At 43.5% G+C, this 18340-nt stretch overlaps 1 protein-coding gene and 1 pseudogene across 1 annotated transcript in view; both read left to right on the plus strand.

Annotated features, from left to right (window-relative positions):
• The window catches only part of LOC126355005 (serine/threonine-protein phosphatase PP1-alpha-like), a 562342-nt gene that overhangs the window by 21534 nt on the left and 522468 nt on the right, over positions 1–18340 (plus strand). The window lies entirely within an intron of this gene.
• On the plus strand, positions 17186–17303 carry LOC126356669 (5S ribosomal RNA; annotated as a pseudogene).

Genomic DNA, 18340 nt, shown 5'->3' on the forward strand with positions numbered 1-18340 from the left:
CTGCAACCCATTTTTTTCTGAAAGACCCCGAATCCTTCTAGAACAGGAAGGAATGATGCTGACAATTTCAGGAATATGGTTTCCTGAGATAAGGAGCTTATTACACAGTGAGAACCTTTTCAAAAGAGCCGCCACTGTGACATTCTGGGCGAACAAAGGGCTTGCGGCGCTGTCAGACGAGAGCCGGGGAGACCTGGGCGGCTTTTGCAGCACGCAGCTCTATTACAAAAGGCAGACAGGCGTCTTTCAGGAGATTAAGAGCTTTACAGCTCCGCTTACCAACTGACCTTAAAAAGTATAATGAGAGTATATATTATTTTGTTGTTTTTCCTGTTTTTGACAGCACAGAAGAGACAAAGGGAAAGTATGTGCAGTCACCAAAGGAACGTGATATGCCAGCGTGTTCAACATGGAGGAGAATACGTAAATTGTTGGATTATTTCAGATAAAATGCTTCGTACCTTCGGTCCACCTTACTGGAGGCTGTATTTTCTATACAGTGAATTCCTACTGTTAGTCTGTTACAGCTTTAAACGTATAAAATTTTGTAGGTTTATAATATTCACACGTATAAGTTGTAACGTAATGATTGCGCATACATAACTGGAGTTATCGTGTAGCGAGTTGTAACTGCAGGTTGTGTACTTGCTCTGTGTTATTGTTAGCAAAAACGGTATACGACTTGATTGGGCATACAACTCCCAATACCAATAAAGAAATACGGCCGCTGCAAAATACATTCAGCCCCTTTGGCATTGAATCCTATGGCCCTGTTCAAAACAGATAACTTTGGTCCCAGTACACGTAACAAATAAATTAAACTGTCTTACCTCTAAAGCAGCAACGGTAAAACGCGATATATTCTTGTCTTTCATGGAAAAAATAAAAAATATGCTAGCTACAGGCTCAGGGGTGTGCAATGCTGGTTGTAATACATTACTGGCCATTAAAATTGCTATACCACGAAGATGATGTGCTACAGACGCGAAATTTAACCGACCGGAAGAAGATGCTGTGATATGCAAATCATTAGCTTTTCAGAGCATTCACACAAGCATGTCGTCGGTGGCGACACTTACAACGTGCTGACACGAGGAAAGTTTCCAACCGATTTCTCATACACAAACAGCAGTTGACCGGCATTGCCTGGTGAAACGTAGTTGTGATGCCTCGTAAAGGAGGAGAAATGCGTACGATCACATTTCCGACTTTGATAAAGGTCGGATTGTAGCCTATCGTGATTGCGGTTTATCGTATCGCGACATTGCTGCTCGCGTTGGTCCAGATCCAATGACTGTCGGCAGAATATGGAATCGGTGGGTTCAGGAGGGTAATACGGAACGCCGTGCTGGATCCCAACAGCCTCGTTTCACTAGCAGTCGAGATGACAGGAATCTTATCCCCATAGCTGTAACGGATCGTGCAGCCACGTCTCGTTCCCTGAGTCAACAGATGAGGACATTTGCAAGAAAACAACCATCTGCACGAACAGTTCGACGACGTTTGCAGCAGCATGGACTATCAGCTCGGAGACCATGGCTGCAGTTACCACTGACGCTGCATCACAGACAGGAGAGCCTGTGATGGTGTGCTCAACGACGAACCTGGGTACACGAATGGCAAAACGTCATTTTTTCGGATGTATCCAGGTTCTGTTTACTGTATCATGGTGGTCGCATCCGTGTTTGGCGACATCGCAGTGAACGCACATTGGAAGCGTATATTCGTCATCGCCATACAGGCGTATCACCCGGCGTGATGGTATGGGGTGCCATTGGTTACACGTCTCAGTCACCTCTTGTTCGCATTGACGGCACTTTGAACAGTGGACGTTACATTTCAGATGTGTTACGACCCGTGGCTCTACCCTTCATTCGATCCCTGCGAAACCCTACATTTCAGCAGGATAATGCACGACCGCATGTTGCAGGTGATGTACGGGCCTTTCTGGATACAGAAAATATTCGACTGCTGACCTGGCCAACACATTCGCCAGATCTCTCACCAACTGAAAACGTCTGGTCAATGGTGGCCAAGCAACTGGCTCGTCACAATACGCCAGTCACTACTCTTGATGAACTTTGGTATCGTGTTGAAGCTGCATGGGCAGCTGTACATGTTCACGCCATCCAAGCTTTGTTTGACTGAATGCCCGGGCGCATCAAGGCCGTTATTACGGCGAGTGGTGGTTGTTCTGGGTACTGATTTCTCAGCATCTATGCACACACATTGCGTGAAAATGTAATGACATGTCAGTTCTAGTATAATATATTTGTCCAATGAATACCCGTTTATCATCTGCATTTCTTCTTGGTGTAGCAATTTTAATGGCCAGTAGTGTACTTTGAAGTGTACATGAAAGTCTTTTGGCTGATAAATGAAAACATTTAAGAGAAATCCAGCGTCTTTGAAAAACATATGTAGGAAAGGGAGGGGGTAGCGATTGTGGTGAATTACTAACACTGCCGGTTTAGTAGTGAAATTATATTCCAAGTTAAGTTTGGGTTCAAAAATGGTTCAAATGGCTCTGAGCACAATGGGAGTTACCTTCGGAGGTCATCAGTCCCCTAGAACTTAGAACTACTTAAACCTAACTAACGTAAGGACATGACTCACCCATGCCCGAGGCAGGATTCGAACCTTCGACCGTAGCGGTCGCTCGGTTCCATCTGTAGCGCCTAGAACCACTCGGCCACCCCGGCCGGCTTTAAGTTTGGGTTTTCAGAACATCTGACAATGGAAATTACATTACTCAGAAAAATTACGTCTTTTTTACTAATTGATTCACAAGCAATGAGATTTATACAGCAAGTATTATCTAACCTCACTAAAAAAGCATAAATAAAACTCATCAAATTACATGTAACTGTATTAACAAATCTTAGAAAAATTACAAAAGCGAAATATCTAACTAGCCTTTACATCAAATCAGTTTACGTACATTCTAGGGTACTCAACAATTACAAATTATTAGCCAACTCATCTACACTAACGCTCTGGGAAAATGAGGGTAATTAGTATTTAACATCTTTCCCTTGCATGCGAGAAAACGTCTGCTTCCAAGTTTCTGTTTCCAATAACACATGTACTAATAATTCCTACATTATAATCTAATACTTGGTGCCTTCAAAGAACACACCACAAAACTCACAACTACTGTGGGCCAAGCACTCACTTACTCCAACAGTGCAGTCTCAGACCAGAAGCGGTATTTTTGGCTCTGCGGGCGTGCACAGTCAGCGATTCGGTTTACAAAGCCTATCAGCGACACACATCGTTTATAACATAGTAATTTAACTTTAGTTTACATTAGTATTATTATGATATTCGGGTGCCACATACAAGTGTATCGCAGTAGACTACTTTCAAGGTACAGCGAAACATGTTTTCTGCTTGCATTTCTTGTGCTTGCAGAACGTGCTCTTGGGTTGGATAGTGTGCCAACTTCTGTCTGTGGAAAGTGTAGTTTCCACTGATTTTTCCATTCGTGTAGGTCGTAAAAAATTTATCGTTTTCAAAGCAGACGCATGTACGAAATAATCGGCGGGAAACTGTCATTTCCGTAGTAGTAGCAAGCCTACTGGACTCGCATTCCAGACGACATCTGTTCAGTTCCCCGTCTGGCCTAGCAGTTTTAGGTTTTCCGTAGTTTCCTAAATTTCTTAACGCTAATGCCGGGATTCTGTTTTTACACAGAGAGCAGTCACAGGTTTTGCTTGCACAATTTTCGGTTTCAGCTTGAATCTATAGCTGTCTTCAAATCAGTGTTGCAGAATACAGAGCCACGAGCTTTGCCACACGCATGTGTTTCTTTATTCAGCAAAAAATGGTTCAAATGGTTCTAAGCACTGTGGGACTTAGCATCTGAGGTCATCCCCTAGACTTAGAACTACTTAAACCTAACTAACCTAAGGACATCACACACATCGATGCCCGAGGCAGGATTCGAGCCTGCGACCGTAGCAGCAGCGCGGTTCCGGACTGAAGCACCGAGAACCGCTCGGTCACAACTGCCGGCACGTAATTTGCGAACAACTAAAATTCTATTAAGGGAAAAAAATACAAATAAAATATGTACAGACCATACAGTTAACGCAAGCAAACTAGCGGGCGCTAAGTTAGTTATATATAAAGGCGAAATGTTTTTAACAATGTGACGCTCAATGTACTATTTCAGAATGTTTAACTTAATTACATTTCATCGAGAAAATAAAAGTAACAGAAGGAAGAAATGCGTAGATAGTATGTCCTTCAGATTCAGGTAATTATTTGTTGTCATTGCGACTATAAGTCCCAGTTCAGTAGGAAGATTGCTGCAGAGTACGGCTGGAATCTGTAACTGCAGACGTAAAACCTGTGATTGTAGTCCAGATAAGTAAAAGAAGAAAAAAGAATTAAAGCTTCAGTCACAGCATTTTCCAAGCGTCGTTTGTCAGATTGGCGCTGGTCTTTTCATGACACAAATTTCTGAGACTATGACTGACCATGATGGAATTATACACTCCCTGACAAAAAAATTGAAGCATGCAGAAGGGAAGGAGAAACGAAATGGAACTTCATAGTTTGAGAGAACATATGATGTTATTTCAGTGAGTACAAAATCATGTTAAGTTTGCAAAGAACTTGACAGAGTCCACTTGTCAGTATCACAATGCACCCACTCCGACCAGGAAAAAATGCACAGCTTCGGTTGGGAAAGGTGTCAGGCAGCCATTGTATTCTCTCCTGTGGCATGTTGCCCCACAGCTGTTGCAACTGCTCCTTGATATCCCACATACTGGCAGTGGGATGGAGTCGATGCATGAGCTGGTCCCAAACATGTTCTACTGGAGGCAGATCAGGGAATATCTGTGGACGAGGTTTGTCCTGTTGAAATGGACACAAAGATACTGTCGCTTGAGAAGTAACACACGAGGAATAAGGGTGTCCGCGACACTTGGTTGTGCCATCATAGTTCCCTTCATCACTACCGGACATGATCTGAATTCGTACCCGATGCCCCACCCCCTCCCCCGCGGTAGAGTACACTGCTGTGCCTCTGCAAAACATTGCACGAATGGGCTCTCTGTCCAGGTCGCCGCTATGCTCACTGACAATGGTGTTTCAGGGTAGAGCAGAACCGCGATTCATCGCTGAATACAACACCATCATCAGCAGTTCATGTTTCCGGGTCAGGCCCTACTCCATATGCAGCTGTTTGTGTTGTTGTTTGAAGAGGAGCCTACCCTAGTCCGGCTTCTGCTACTTGCGGGACGGCACAGAACGTTGCAGGAAGGCCATTGCCTGTTCTCGAATGACAGGCGTAGATGCGAGGAGGTTAAGAGGTGTCTGGTGCACCATACGACGATTCTCCCTTGTGGTGGTCAGACGAGTATGCTTGCACACTAATGTCCATTCTACCTGTAACAGTAAATTGCAACTTCAGACCATTGTCACATTCGAATAGCCGAAATATCTGGACACGATTCAACCAGTCGGCCAAACGGAGACCAATAATGAGGCTTCTTTCAAATTCTCACACTTGTAAGCGGCATCCCCGTGTCCTTCAGTGGTCAGTCGACATTTGACGTTGTTCACGCTCTTTGCACAGCCTACCAAGGCTTGCGACGCACTAAACACGAACAATACTAAGGTGCTCTAGTGGCCGTTCTACTTGTAACAGTTAAACGCAACTGTAATCATTTACATAACCACGAATGGTGTATACGTGCACGAGTTTACATTGACATTCGACCACGTCTTCTCGTTGCTGTACCTTCTTTGTCAAGCAGTATACAGGGTGTTTGTAAATGAATATCGGGGTTTTAACGCTTTATGATATTTATTATATTATATTAAACTTACAGTTATAAGTGATATATCAAATGAAAGAGCAACTCAAACAGTTTTACCAAGAACCTTATTAATATTCAATGGGAACACCATTTGTCACAGGGCACACATCAAGTCTATAGCCGAGTTCTTCCCAAACGTTAATAAGTGTGTCTTCAGTGATTGTAGCAACAGCTGCCTCAATTCGGTTCCCTAATTCAGGTAGCGGAGGCACGTACATACGATCCTTGATGAAGCCCCAAAGGAAAAAATCGCATGGCGTTCGGTCGTGTGAACGTGGAATCAAGCCCTGTCATTGGGCCACTAGCTTCCTATCCAGTGCTTGGGTAGAGTACTTCGCTATGCCAGTGAGGTGGTGCACCATCTTGCTGGCAAATGAAGTTCTCTGGCTCATCTTCTTCCAACAGAGGGAAGAGCCATTGCTCTAGTGTATCAAGGTAAGAAGTGCAGTTACAATAGGTTCACCAAAAAAGAAAGGGCCATAAACTTTCCGCCGGGATATGGCACACAAAACAGTCACTTTAGTGGAATCTCGTTTCATTTGTACCACCTGTGAGGATTTTCTGAGCCCCAGATGCGCACATTGTGAGTGTTAACATGTCCACCTAGATGAAAGGTCGATTCATCACTGAAGACAACATGATCCAGAAAATCTTCATCGTCATGAAACAACATTTCGTTTGTGAAGTTGCACATAACCCATGGTCTCCCGGCTTTAGAGCCTGCAAAAAATGTAAGTGATAAGGACGTAGTTGTACGCTTTTTCTTAAAACTCTCCAAACAGTCGACACGGGAACGTGTAATTCACGACTAGGCTTCTGGGCTGATTTCTTTGGTCTACGAGTGAACGACTGTCTCACTCGCTCAACAGTCTCTTCACTAAGTCTTGGTCGTCCTGTGCTCTTCTCTTTACAAAGGCAGCTGGTATCTTCAAAATTGGTGATACCATCTACGAATGTTATCATCACTCGGAGGATCACAACCAAACTTCATCCGGAACGCACGTTGCACAGTAACTACAGATTCGGTGTTTGCATACTGCAAAAAACAAAACGCTTTCTGTTCACTAGTCACCATCTTCGGTACCATGATTGTCTAGCGGACTGCGGCGGAAACATTGCGTGCTACGCATGCGCACTAGTGCCAAACACAACTGTTCGAATTGCTCTTTCATTTGACATGTCATTTATAACTGTAAATTTAATATAATAAATATTATAAAGCGTTGAAACCCCGATATTCATTTATAAACACTTTGTATATAAACAACACAATTTGTGTTAACAGCTGAATAACCGAAAACGTAGAAGAATAAGTGGATTTTTGAAAACAGGTAGATCATGAAATTAGTGTGCCTCTTGTATCATTTATGGCAGTGCACTTTCTTGTCAACTGTTGTATTTTATATCGAGTGCTATGCGCAACTACCAACATAATAACTTTATAATGTCTTATTCTAAAGAAAAGAGAAATTGGACCTTCTCTCATACCCCACCTATTATACCGGGTGATCAAGAAGTCAGTATAAATTTGGAAACTGAATAAATCACGGAATAATGTAGATACAGAGGTACAAATTGACACACTTACTTGGAATGACATGGGGTTTTATTAGAACCAAAAAAGTAGAAAAGTTCAAAAAATGTCTGACAGATGGCGCTTCATCTGATCAGAATAGCAATAATTAGCATAACAAAGTAAGACAAAGCAAAGATGATGATCTTTACAGGAAATGCTCAATATGTCCACCATCTTTCCTCAACAATAACTGTAGTCGAGGAATAATGTTGTGAACAGCACTGTAAAGCATGTCCGGAGTTATGGTGAGGCATTGGCGTCGGATGTTGTCTTTCAGCATCCCTAGAGATGTTGGTCGATCACGATACACTTGCGACTTCAAGTAACCCCAAAGCCAATAATAGCACGGACTGAGGTCTGGGGCCTGGGAGGCCAAGCATGACGAAAGTGGTGGCTGAGCACACGATCATCACCAATCGACGCGCGAAAGAGATCTTTCACGCGTCTAGCAATATGGGGTGGAGCGCCATCCTGCATAAACATCGTACGTTCCAGAAGGTGTTTATCAGCCAGGCTGCATTTGTCAACGGGCCTTTACCCGTTCGAATCCCCTTCCTATGGCGATAGGATCGTAACGCTGAGCTAGCACATTCCCCATTCTGATAACACAGCTTCACTTTTCACGTAACGTCAACATGCTGCGACTGCTGGCGCATCTGATTCTCTCTGTCATTACAGGTCCTTTTATACACGATTGTCATGCGCAGTCACTGACGTTTTGCTGTCCAGCGCCATCTGTCGGACGTTCTGTAAACTTTGATTTTTTTTGTTCTAACAAAACCCCATGTCTTTCCAAGCATGTGTGTCAATTTTTACCTCTCTATCTACATTATTCCATGGTTTATTAAGTTTTCAAATTTATACAGACTTTTTGATCACTCGGTATATATCACATAGTTTCAGGACAGAGTATCGGTAGTGATTTCTGAACAGATTGCATTAAAAGTCAGCGTCTTTCGACAAAGTTGCATGGGTCCAACATAGTTTTTGTCACCGCCTTTGTTTAGCTCAGTGAGTACAATACTGACATGAGAAATTGACACCCAGATGGAAGGGCATAAACGGATCTCTTCACGCCATCGCGCGAACAGGACACGAGAGGCGCTCTCTGCTACACTTTGTTATCCTTCCCTCACTGTAATCTGAGAGGTGCACAAGTTTTATTCTCATTTCCTGTCTCCCACTGTGTCACTGGCTTATATCTGTTAGGTGTGGTATCAGTTTTCTTCATGACTGGCACCAGTAGGGCGCAACCTGCCCAAGATTCTTCTACGCAAGTGGTTCTCACAGACCTTTAACTGCAGCCTTAATTTTTAATCTTTATTAAAAGCACCTGACAGTGTCTTCTTGATTCCAATTTAGAATTGTTTAAAACACATTGATAACTGACTTGTTATTTGCAAACATGCTAGTTTCAAAAACAGTCTATCTACATCGCACTTTTTCTTCACATCGACAGATCAAAACTTAAAGAATCAGTCATCATGTCGTACAGAGTATGCGCTTGTACTTAGTACCCTCATTTACTACTTGATGTAATAGATATATTGACACTTAAAGTTTTGATCTGCTGATGGCAGTCTGCCGAAACGCATTACCCATTTGAAGAAATAAAGTACGATTCAGACAGACAATTTTTTATAAAACCATCAAGGTCGCACACCTCTATAAAGACTTCTTGTCTTCCATTATGAAAATTGGCGTGAAGCGTCCTATATCATGACTGCGACAAAAAAAATGCTGTGTTGTGAAAATGTGCAGGTTCGTTAACATTTTCACAGTCAGTTTTAACTACGATAGCTAGGAATTTAAACCATTGGACAAACAGTTTCTCTCAAATATATTCTTACTCTTTATATAATTCTAAACATAAATTGTATACACAACAATGTGCCGTTTTATTTTCTTCGTCGCCATTGGTTTTAATGGAAAATAGGAAGATATTTTCTATGGCATATATATACATCTATATATACATGGGGAATAATGCGGGACAGAGCAAAATGTTTCAGATAAAAGTTGTAGACTGAAAAAGAGGATCGCACGTTGCTACTAATTGCTGTGACCTTGAACATGACTTGCAAGGTGATTTGGAGGTTAAAGTGATGTTTTTTAAAATGGGAATCCTAATATTTGATTTAAGATCCGGAAAGAGTGGCAAATTTTACGTATGAAATGATACATTGTTCAAGGGCGTAACAAAGTCCAGTGAAGATCAAATAAGGAAGTATGTTTTTAGTTCTGGTAGGAATTAACTCGGAGCAGAGGATGGATACAGCAAAATATACTGTTAGATACGAACTGGAAAGAACATAATGGGTCACATATCATTACCAATAACGATTATCTTATAGGTAATTATCGAAGGACATTCGGGCTGTTGATGTTTTTTTCAAATAAACCCGTATTTGTGACGTCTGATTTGGAAAGAACGAAGAGGGATTTGATCTTGAAGTGTTAATTAACCTGTTTATTGGCGAAAATAAACACTTCACAACGTATGTTATTTCAACATTTGCAAGACAAAAAAACATAAATAAAACATAGATCATTGATTTACAAGTCGTTGCGTGAATTCTCTCGCCTCTCATTCTTCGGGATACCCCTTCCGATTTGTATGCAACATTGTATTTTGTCGTATTCCCAGTTAATCCGTAGTAGAACTACTAACATATTTACGTATTTGACCTTCATTGAAACTTGCTATGATTTTGAAGGATGTATCATTTTGCACATAAAGTGTGACGCTCTTTCCAAAAAAGAAAAAAAGAATATCAGTTTGATCTCCAAATCACGTTCAAGGTCACGGCCATTAGTAGCAATACATAACCTTCTTTTCCGCCTATAGCTTTTATCTAAAACATATTGCTGTATCTCATCCCTATCTCCCGTTATTCCCCATTATGGATGAAGTGGGCCATCTAGACAAACTGCAAGGAACGATTCCTGAGTGGAAATGTAGGAGGAAAGGTCCTGTGAACAAGTGTTCGGAAATGCATCGTTGCCACGTAGATGGCCTGACGAATGAAAGTTCCTCTGCCCATATGCCTTGTGTTTCTTGTGCGTTGCAAGATGTGTGATTGACACAGAATAGCGGAAAGGTCGGGGAAGAAGGCCAGTGTTCACTCTGTCTGCTTGCCGGGGGGTCTCATCCGAGATGTGGAGGAGGCCCTACCGGCGGCGATAGAGAGCACTGGGTGCACCCGACTGCAAATTGTTGCTCATGTCGGCACCAATGACTCTTGCCGTCTGGGTTCAGAGGTCATCCTCAGTTCGTACAGGCGGTTGGCGGAGTTGGTGAAGGTGGAAAGCCTCGCTCGCGGGGTGGAATCAGAGCTAACTATTTGTAGTATCGTTCCGAGAACCGATCGCGGTCCTCTGGTTTGGAGCCGAGTGGAAGGCTTAAACCAGAGGCTCAGACGATTCTGCGGAGAGCTGGGGTGCAAATTTCTCGACCTCCGCTATCGGGTGGAGAAATGTAGGGTCCCCCTGAATAGGTCAGGCGTGCACTACACGCCGGAAGCGGCTACGAGGGTAGCGGAGTACGTGTGGAGTGCACATGGGGTTTTTTTAGGTTAGAGAATTCCCTCCCTAGGCCCGACAAGACGCCTCCTGAGACGCGGCAAGGCAGGAGTAGGCAAAATGCAACAAGGAATAACAATATTAATGTGCTAATAGTAAACTGCAGGAGCGTCTATAGAAAGGTCCCAGAACTGCTCTCATTAATAAACGGTCACAACGCCCATATAGTACTAGGAACAGAAAGTTGGCTGAAACCAGACGTAAACAGTAATGAAATCCTAAACTCTGATTGGAATGTATACCGCAGAGATAGGCTGGACAGTGAAGGGGGAGGCGTGTTTATAGCGATAAGAAGTGCAATAGTATCGAAGGAAATTGACGGAGATTCGAATTGTGAAATGATTTGGGTGAAGGTCACGGTTAAAGCAGGCTCAGACATGGTAATTGGATGTCTCTATAGGCCCCCGGGCTCAGCAGCTGTTGTGGCTCAGCACCTGAAGAATAATTTGGAAAATATTTCGAGTAGATTTCCCCACCATGTTATAGTTCTGGGTGGAGATTTTAATTTGCCGGAAATAGACTGGGAGACTCAAACGTTCATAACGGGTGGCAGGGACAAAGAATCCAGTGAAATATTTTTAAGTGCTTTATCTGAAAACTACCTTGAGCAGTTAAACAGAGAACCGACTCGTGGCGATAACATATTAGACCTTCTGGTGACAAACAGACCCGAACTATTTGAATCAGTTAATGCAGAACAGGGAATCAGCGATCATAAAGCGGTTATTGCATCGATGATTTCAGCCGTAAATAGAAATATTAAAAAAGGTAGGAAGATTTTTCTGTTTAGCAAAAGTGACAAAAAGCAGATTTCAGAGTACTTGATGGCTCAACACACAAGTTTTGTCTCAAGTACAGATAGTGTTGAGCATCAGTGGACGAAGTTCAAAACCATGGTACAATATGCGTTAGATGAGTATGTGCCAAGCAAGATCGTAAGAGATGGAAAAGAGCCACCGTGGTACAACAACCGAGTTAGAAAACTGCTGCGGAAGCAAAGGGAACTTCACAGCAAACATAAACATAGCCAAAGCCTTGCAGACAAACAAAAATTACGCGAAGCGAAATGTAGTGTGAGGAGGGCTATGCGAGAGGCTTTCAATGAATTCGAAAGTAAAGTTCTATGTACTGACTTGGCAGAAAATCCTAAGAAATTTTGGTCCTATGTCAAAGCGGTAGGTGGATCAAAACAAAATGTCCAGACACTCTGTGACCAAAAACAGAGGATGACAGACTAAAGGCCGAATTACTAAATGTCTTCTTCCAAAGCTGTTTCACAGAGGAAGACTGCACTGTGCTTCCTTCTCTAGATTGTCGCACAGTTGACAAAATGGTAGATATCGAAGTAGACGACAGAGGGATAGAGAAACAATTAAAATCGCTCAAAAGAGGAAAGGCCGCTGGTCCTGATGGGATACCAGTTCGATTTTACACAGAGTACGCGAAGGAACTTGCCCCCCTTCTTGCAGCGGTGTACCGTAGGTCTCTAGAAGAGCGAAGCGTTCCAAAGGATTGGAAAAGGGCACAGGTCATCCCCGTTCTCAAGAAGGGACGTCGAACGGATGTGCAGAACTATAGACCTATATCTCTAACGTCGATCAGTTGTAGAATTTTGGAACACGTATTATGTTCGAGTATAATGACTTTTCTGGAGACTAGAAATCTACTCTGTAGGAATCAGCATGGGTTTCGAAAGAGACGGTCGTCTGAAACCCAGCTCGCGCCATTCGTCCACGAGACTCAGAGGGCCATAGACACGGGTTCAGAGGTAGATGCCGTGTTTCTTGACTTCCGCAAGGCGTTTGACACAGTTCCCCACAGTCGTTTAATGAACAAAGTAAGAGCATATGGACTATCAGACCAATTGTGTGATTGGATTGAGGAGTTCCTAGATAACAGAACGCAGCACGTCATTCTCAATGGAGAGAAGTCTTCCGAAGTAAGAGTGATTTCAGGTGTGCCGCAGGGGAGTGTCATAGGACCGTTGCTATTCACAATATACATAAATGACCTGGTGGATGACATCGGAAGTTCACTGAGGCTTTTTGCAGATGATGCTGTGGTGTATCGAAAGGTTGCAACAATGGAAAATTGTACTGAAATGCAGGAGGATCTGCAGCGAATTGACGCATGGTGCACGGAATGGCAATTGAATCTCAATGTAGCGAAGTGTAATGTGATGCGAATACATAGAAAGATAGGTCCCTTATCATTTAGCTACAAAATAGCAGGTCAGCAACTGGAAGCAGTTAATTCCATAAATTATCTGGGAGTACGCATTAGGAGTGATTTAAAATGGAATGATCATATGAAGCTGATCGTCGGTAAAGCAGATGCCAGACTGAGATTCATTGGAAGAATCCTAAGGAAATGCAATCCGACAACAAAGGAAGTAGGTTACAGTACGCTTGTTCGCCCAATGCTTGAATACTGCTCAGCAGTGTGGGATCCGCACCAGGTAGGGTTGATAGAAGAGATAGAGAAGATCCAACGGAGAGCAGCGCGCTTCGTTACAGGATCATTTAGTAATTGCGAAAGCGTTACGGAGATGATAGATAAACTCCAGTGGAAGACTCTGCAGGAGAGACGCTCAGTAGCTCGGTACGGGCTTTTGTTAAAGTTTCGAGAACATACCTTCACCGAAGAGTCAAGCAGTATATTGCTCCCTCCTACATATATCTCGCGAAGAGACCATGAGGATAAAATCAGAGAGATTAGAGCCCACACAGAAGCATACCGACAATCCTTCTTTCCACGTACAATACGAGACTGGAATAGAAGGGAGAACCGATAGAGGTACTCAGGGTACCCTCCGCCACACACCGTCAGGTGGCTTGCGGAGTACGGATGTAGATGTAGATGTAGATGTAGAATACTGAATACTGTAAGCAGCAGAATGGTCCGGAATTCCTGAGATGGTGTTTGTATTCAGCTAAGCAGATGGAAATGTTCGAGAGACATCACGGTATACCAAACCAAGTACCCTCGCAGACAGCAACCACATCAAGCAACATTTCAAGCCCTTTTTGGACGTTTGTGTGATCACGACTCCACCTACGCAAAAGAACGTGCAAAGAGGCGGCAAAGAGGCGGCGGACTGTGCATCCACAAGATTTGGAGGACCGGGTTCTACAGGATGCTCAGACGAAGCCTCTTAAAAGTTCCAGGCAACTGGCTTGTCAACATAGTGTAAGCCAAAGTACGATTACTTGTGTCGTGCAAGAGAACTGCTACTATCCCTATAATCAGCAGTCCCATGAAGACCGCTTTGAACATCTGTTGTGACATGAATGAGATGCAGGTCCGTATTGTGTTCCGGAACGATTTTTTGTCGTTGGACACACACCGACCATTTCCGGACACATGTTTATAGTACCTTTTTTCCTCCATTTCCAGTTAGGAATCAGTCCGTGCAGTTCATCGCATATATATTATAGCGACATGGAAAATTTTTAAGTAAATCGGTCGATTTCTTTTCGAGATTTTTGGTAACAAAGTTAAACAACGTATTATGTTTATATGCTAGTAGTAGTATAGATGATCTGCGCAAAATAACTACGAGTAACGGTGTCTACATTATGTATTGTTGTTGTTCTTGTCTTCAGTCCAGAGACTGGTTTGATGCAGCTCTCCATGCTACTCTACCCTGCGCAATCTTCTTCATCTTAAAGTACCTACTGCAACCTACATCCTTCTGAATCTGCTTAGTGTATTCATCTCTTGGTCTCCCTCTACGATTTTTACCCTCCACGCTGCCCTCCAATACTAAATTGATGATCTCTTGATGCCTCAGAGCATGTCCTACCAACCGATCTCTTCTTCTAGTGAAGCTGTGCCACAAATTCCTCTTCTCCTCACTACTGTTCAGTGCCTCTTCTTCAGTTACGTGATCTAACCAACCTACAGGTAATCTTCAGCATTCTTCTGTAGCACCACTTTTCGACAGCTTCTATTCTGTTTTTGTCTAAACTATTTATCATCCATGTTTCACTTCCATACATGGCGACACTCCATACAAATACTCTCAGAAACGACTTCCTGACAATTAAATCTATACTCGATGTTAACAAATTTCTCTTCTTCAGAAACGCTTTCCTTGCTATTGCCAGTCCAAATTTTATATCCTCTCTACTTCGACCGCCATCAGTTATTATTCTCCCCAAATAGCAAAAATCATCTACTACTTTAAGTGTCTCATTTCCTAATCTAATTCCCTCGGCGTCACTCGACTTAATTCGACTACATTCCATTATCCTCGTTTTGCTTTTGTTGATGTTCATCTTATACCCTCCTTTCAAGACACTATCCATTCCATTCAACTGCTCTTCCAAGTCCTTTGCTGTATCTGACACAATTACAATGTCATCGGCGAACCTCAAAGTTTTTATTTCTTCTCCATGGATTTTAATACCTACTCCGCATTTTTCTTTTGTTTCCTAATTCCCTCAGCATCAAAATGGTTCAAATGGCTCTGAGCACTATGGGACTTAACTTCTGAGGCCATCAGTCCCCTAGAACTTAGAACTACTTAAACCTAACAAACCTAAGGACATCACACACATCCATGCCCGAGGCAGCATTCCAACCTGCGATCGCTGCGGTCGCGCGGTTCCAGACTGAAGCGCCTAGAACCGCTCGGCCACTCCTGTCGGCTCCTCAGCATCACCTGATTTAGTTCGACTAGATTCCATTATCCTCATTTTGCTTTACTGCTTGCTCAGTATATAGATTGAATAACATCGGAGATAGGCTACAACCCTGTCTCACTCCCTTAACAACCACTGCTTCCTTTTCACGCCCCTCCGCTCTTATAACTCCATCTGGTTTCAATATATATTGTAAATAGTCTTTCGCTCCCTGTATTTGATCTCTGCCGTCTTCAAAATTGAAAGAGTGTATTCCAGTCAACATTGTCAACAGTCAACGCCACGGTGGCGTAAGCCAAAAACAAAAATGACGAGAATAGTTTGTTGTGATGAGTAATTCCGACAGCCCCTGGTACGGTCCAAGGCGGCCTTTCCGCCAACTAGAGGCGTTCCAATCGCCAACTGGAGACGTGGCTATTGCGAACCAACTTGCTTTCGAGAGATCACATGACCGCATGTGGTATAGGCTATTTCCTTCTGCCGTGACTGTATTTAAGGATTCTGCACGGTCACAACTGGGCCAGTGGAAGCCTACGCACCACCGTAGACATCATCAGCGCCTCAGGAGCCTTCTATGAGCCGCCATAAGTCCACCACGAGCAACGGTCTGAGTCTTTCACCTCAGCCTACTCCCATGCCAGCACCTGGTACTCAGTGATCTCAGAGTTTTTTTGTGCTTGTGAATTCTGGGCTGCCGTCCGAGCTGTGGTCCGTCTGCACATACAGAGATTAGAGAAACATGTTGAAACACCGCGAGAAATGAGTGCCGGAGCTGAGTGAATTCGAACGTGGGAAAATGGTTGGTGCGCGTGTGATGAGAGCTTCCGTAACGAAGGTAGCCGAAATGTTTGATGTTTCAAGAGGCGCAGTAGACAAGATTTACGTTGCACGCAAGGAAAGCTGAAAAACATCATCCATTACATTTCAACCGGAGGAAAGTGTGTGTCGAGTAACAATGACAGACGGCCATTGAACAGAATTGAAAAATAATTGAACGACAGCTGTAAAAGTTACTGCAGAACTGAATTTCGCACTCGCGAACCGTCTCAGCACCAAAGCATCAAGAACGGAGTTTCATAAGCGGGAAATCTGAGGGCGATCTGAAATTCCAAACCCACCCATCAGTCATGCATATGCTCGTAACAGGAAAACGTGGTACAGAAACCATAACAGTTGGAGTATGGAGCAATGGACCAAAGTCTTTTGGTCGTTTCACACAGTTTACTACTTGCGGCCGGGTTTACGTCCGAAGAGTGGTACATGGTGGGGTTAGGAGACGATTTGGGCGGTCATATCGTAGTATTCCAAGAGCCCCATGGTTTCTCTGCAAGGTCACATTACTGCGAAGGACTATGTGAACGTATCTGGTGATCCCATGATAGAGTGGTAGTTCCCCAGTAGTGACGCTTTGTTCCAAGAAGACAGGACCCCTGTTCATAGAGCTCGCATCACCCTGGACTGGTTTTGTGAGCACGAAGCTAAATTGTTGCATCTCCCCTGGGCACCAGTCACCAGAACACAATATTATGTAGCCTCGGTGCTCTACTGGCAACGGCCATGCCACAGTGGCTACACCGGTTCCCGTCAGATCGCCGAAGTTAAGCGCTGTCGGGCGTGGCCGGCACTTGGATAGGTGACCATCCAGGCCGCCATGCGCTGTTGCCGTTTTTTCTGGTGCAGTCAGCCTCGTAATGCCAATTGAGGAGCTATTCGACCACATAGTTGCGGTCACAGAAAACCATCACAACGGCCTGGAGAGCTGTGTGCTGACCACACGCCCCTCCTATCCGCATCCTCAACTGAGGATGACACAGCGGTCGGATGGTCCCGATGGGCCACTTGCGACCTAAAGACAGAGTGCTGATTTGGCGGTCTACTATGAAGAGAAAGGTGCGTGACAGGTACCCACCTCAGTCATCGTTACCTGAACTTGTTACTGTTTTGCAAGAAGAACGGTATGAAATTCCCTTCACAACTAAGCAGAACTTGTATTTATCCGTTCCCAGACGACTAAAAACCTGTTTCGAAACCAACGGTTTTCTTACACCGTTTGAGGCATGATAATGTGTTGTGCTTTTGGTATTTTCATATTTTTGTCCGTCACCTGCGGAAGTTTTTGTTAGGTTCACCTTGATAGTGTCACTACGAAACTCTTGCTTTAAACTTGTCAGGATAACACATACAGTTGAGTTTTCCGTTTTATCCAGTAACTGTAGCTGTTTTTCTGTGACTATGTTATTGCTAAGAAAATATTAATTGTTATTTGTCTATCTAGGAGCTTGTTCTTGCGTTAGTGATCCCTTATTAGGTCACTTCACATACCAAGCTACTAGAGATTCAACAGACCACCGAAGTCTACTACATTTGTTTGGGTGATGTTTATGTTGCAAAGGAGAATGTGCCACCATGGAGGAGAATTCTGACTTCCTGGAGGTGGATTACTGCCTCTTCGATACGTTGTTTTCTTTGCTTGACCACATTACCATTCCCCAGCAGCCACGGCCTGATCTTGTCATCACTGAAACAAAAATATATAGTGGTGATCAGTACGGTCTAGGAACAATGTAGGATGCGAAGGAACGCCAAGTGGACACATGATTGTACTGTGGCTCCATATGCACATTAAACATGATATTACTTCACTTAGAAGCAGAGTCGGCTTAAGCTGGGCCATATCACTGGCAAAAGTCGCATCAAATAGA

This window comes from Schistocerca gregaria, chromosome 3, assembly GCF_023897955.1.
Source record: "Schistocerca gregaria isolate iqSchGreg1 chromosome 3, iqSchGreg1.2, whole genome shotgun sequence".
NCBI classification, from domain to species: Eukaryota; Metazoa; Arthropoda; class Insecta; order Orthoptera; family Acrididae; genus Schistocerca; species Schistocerca gregaria.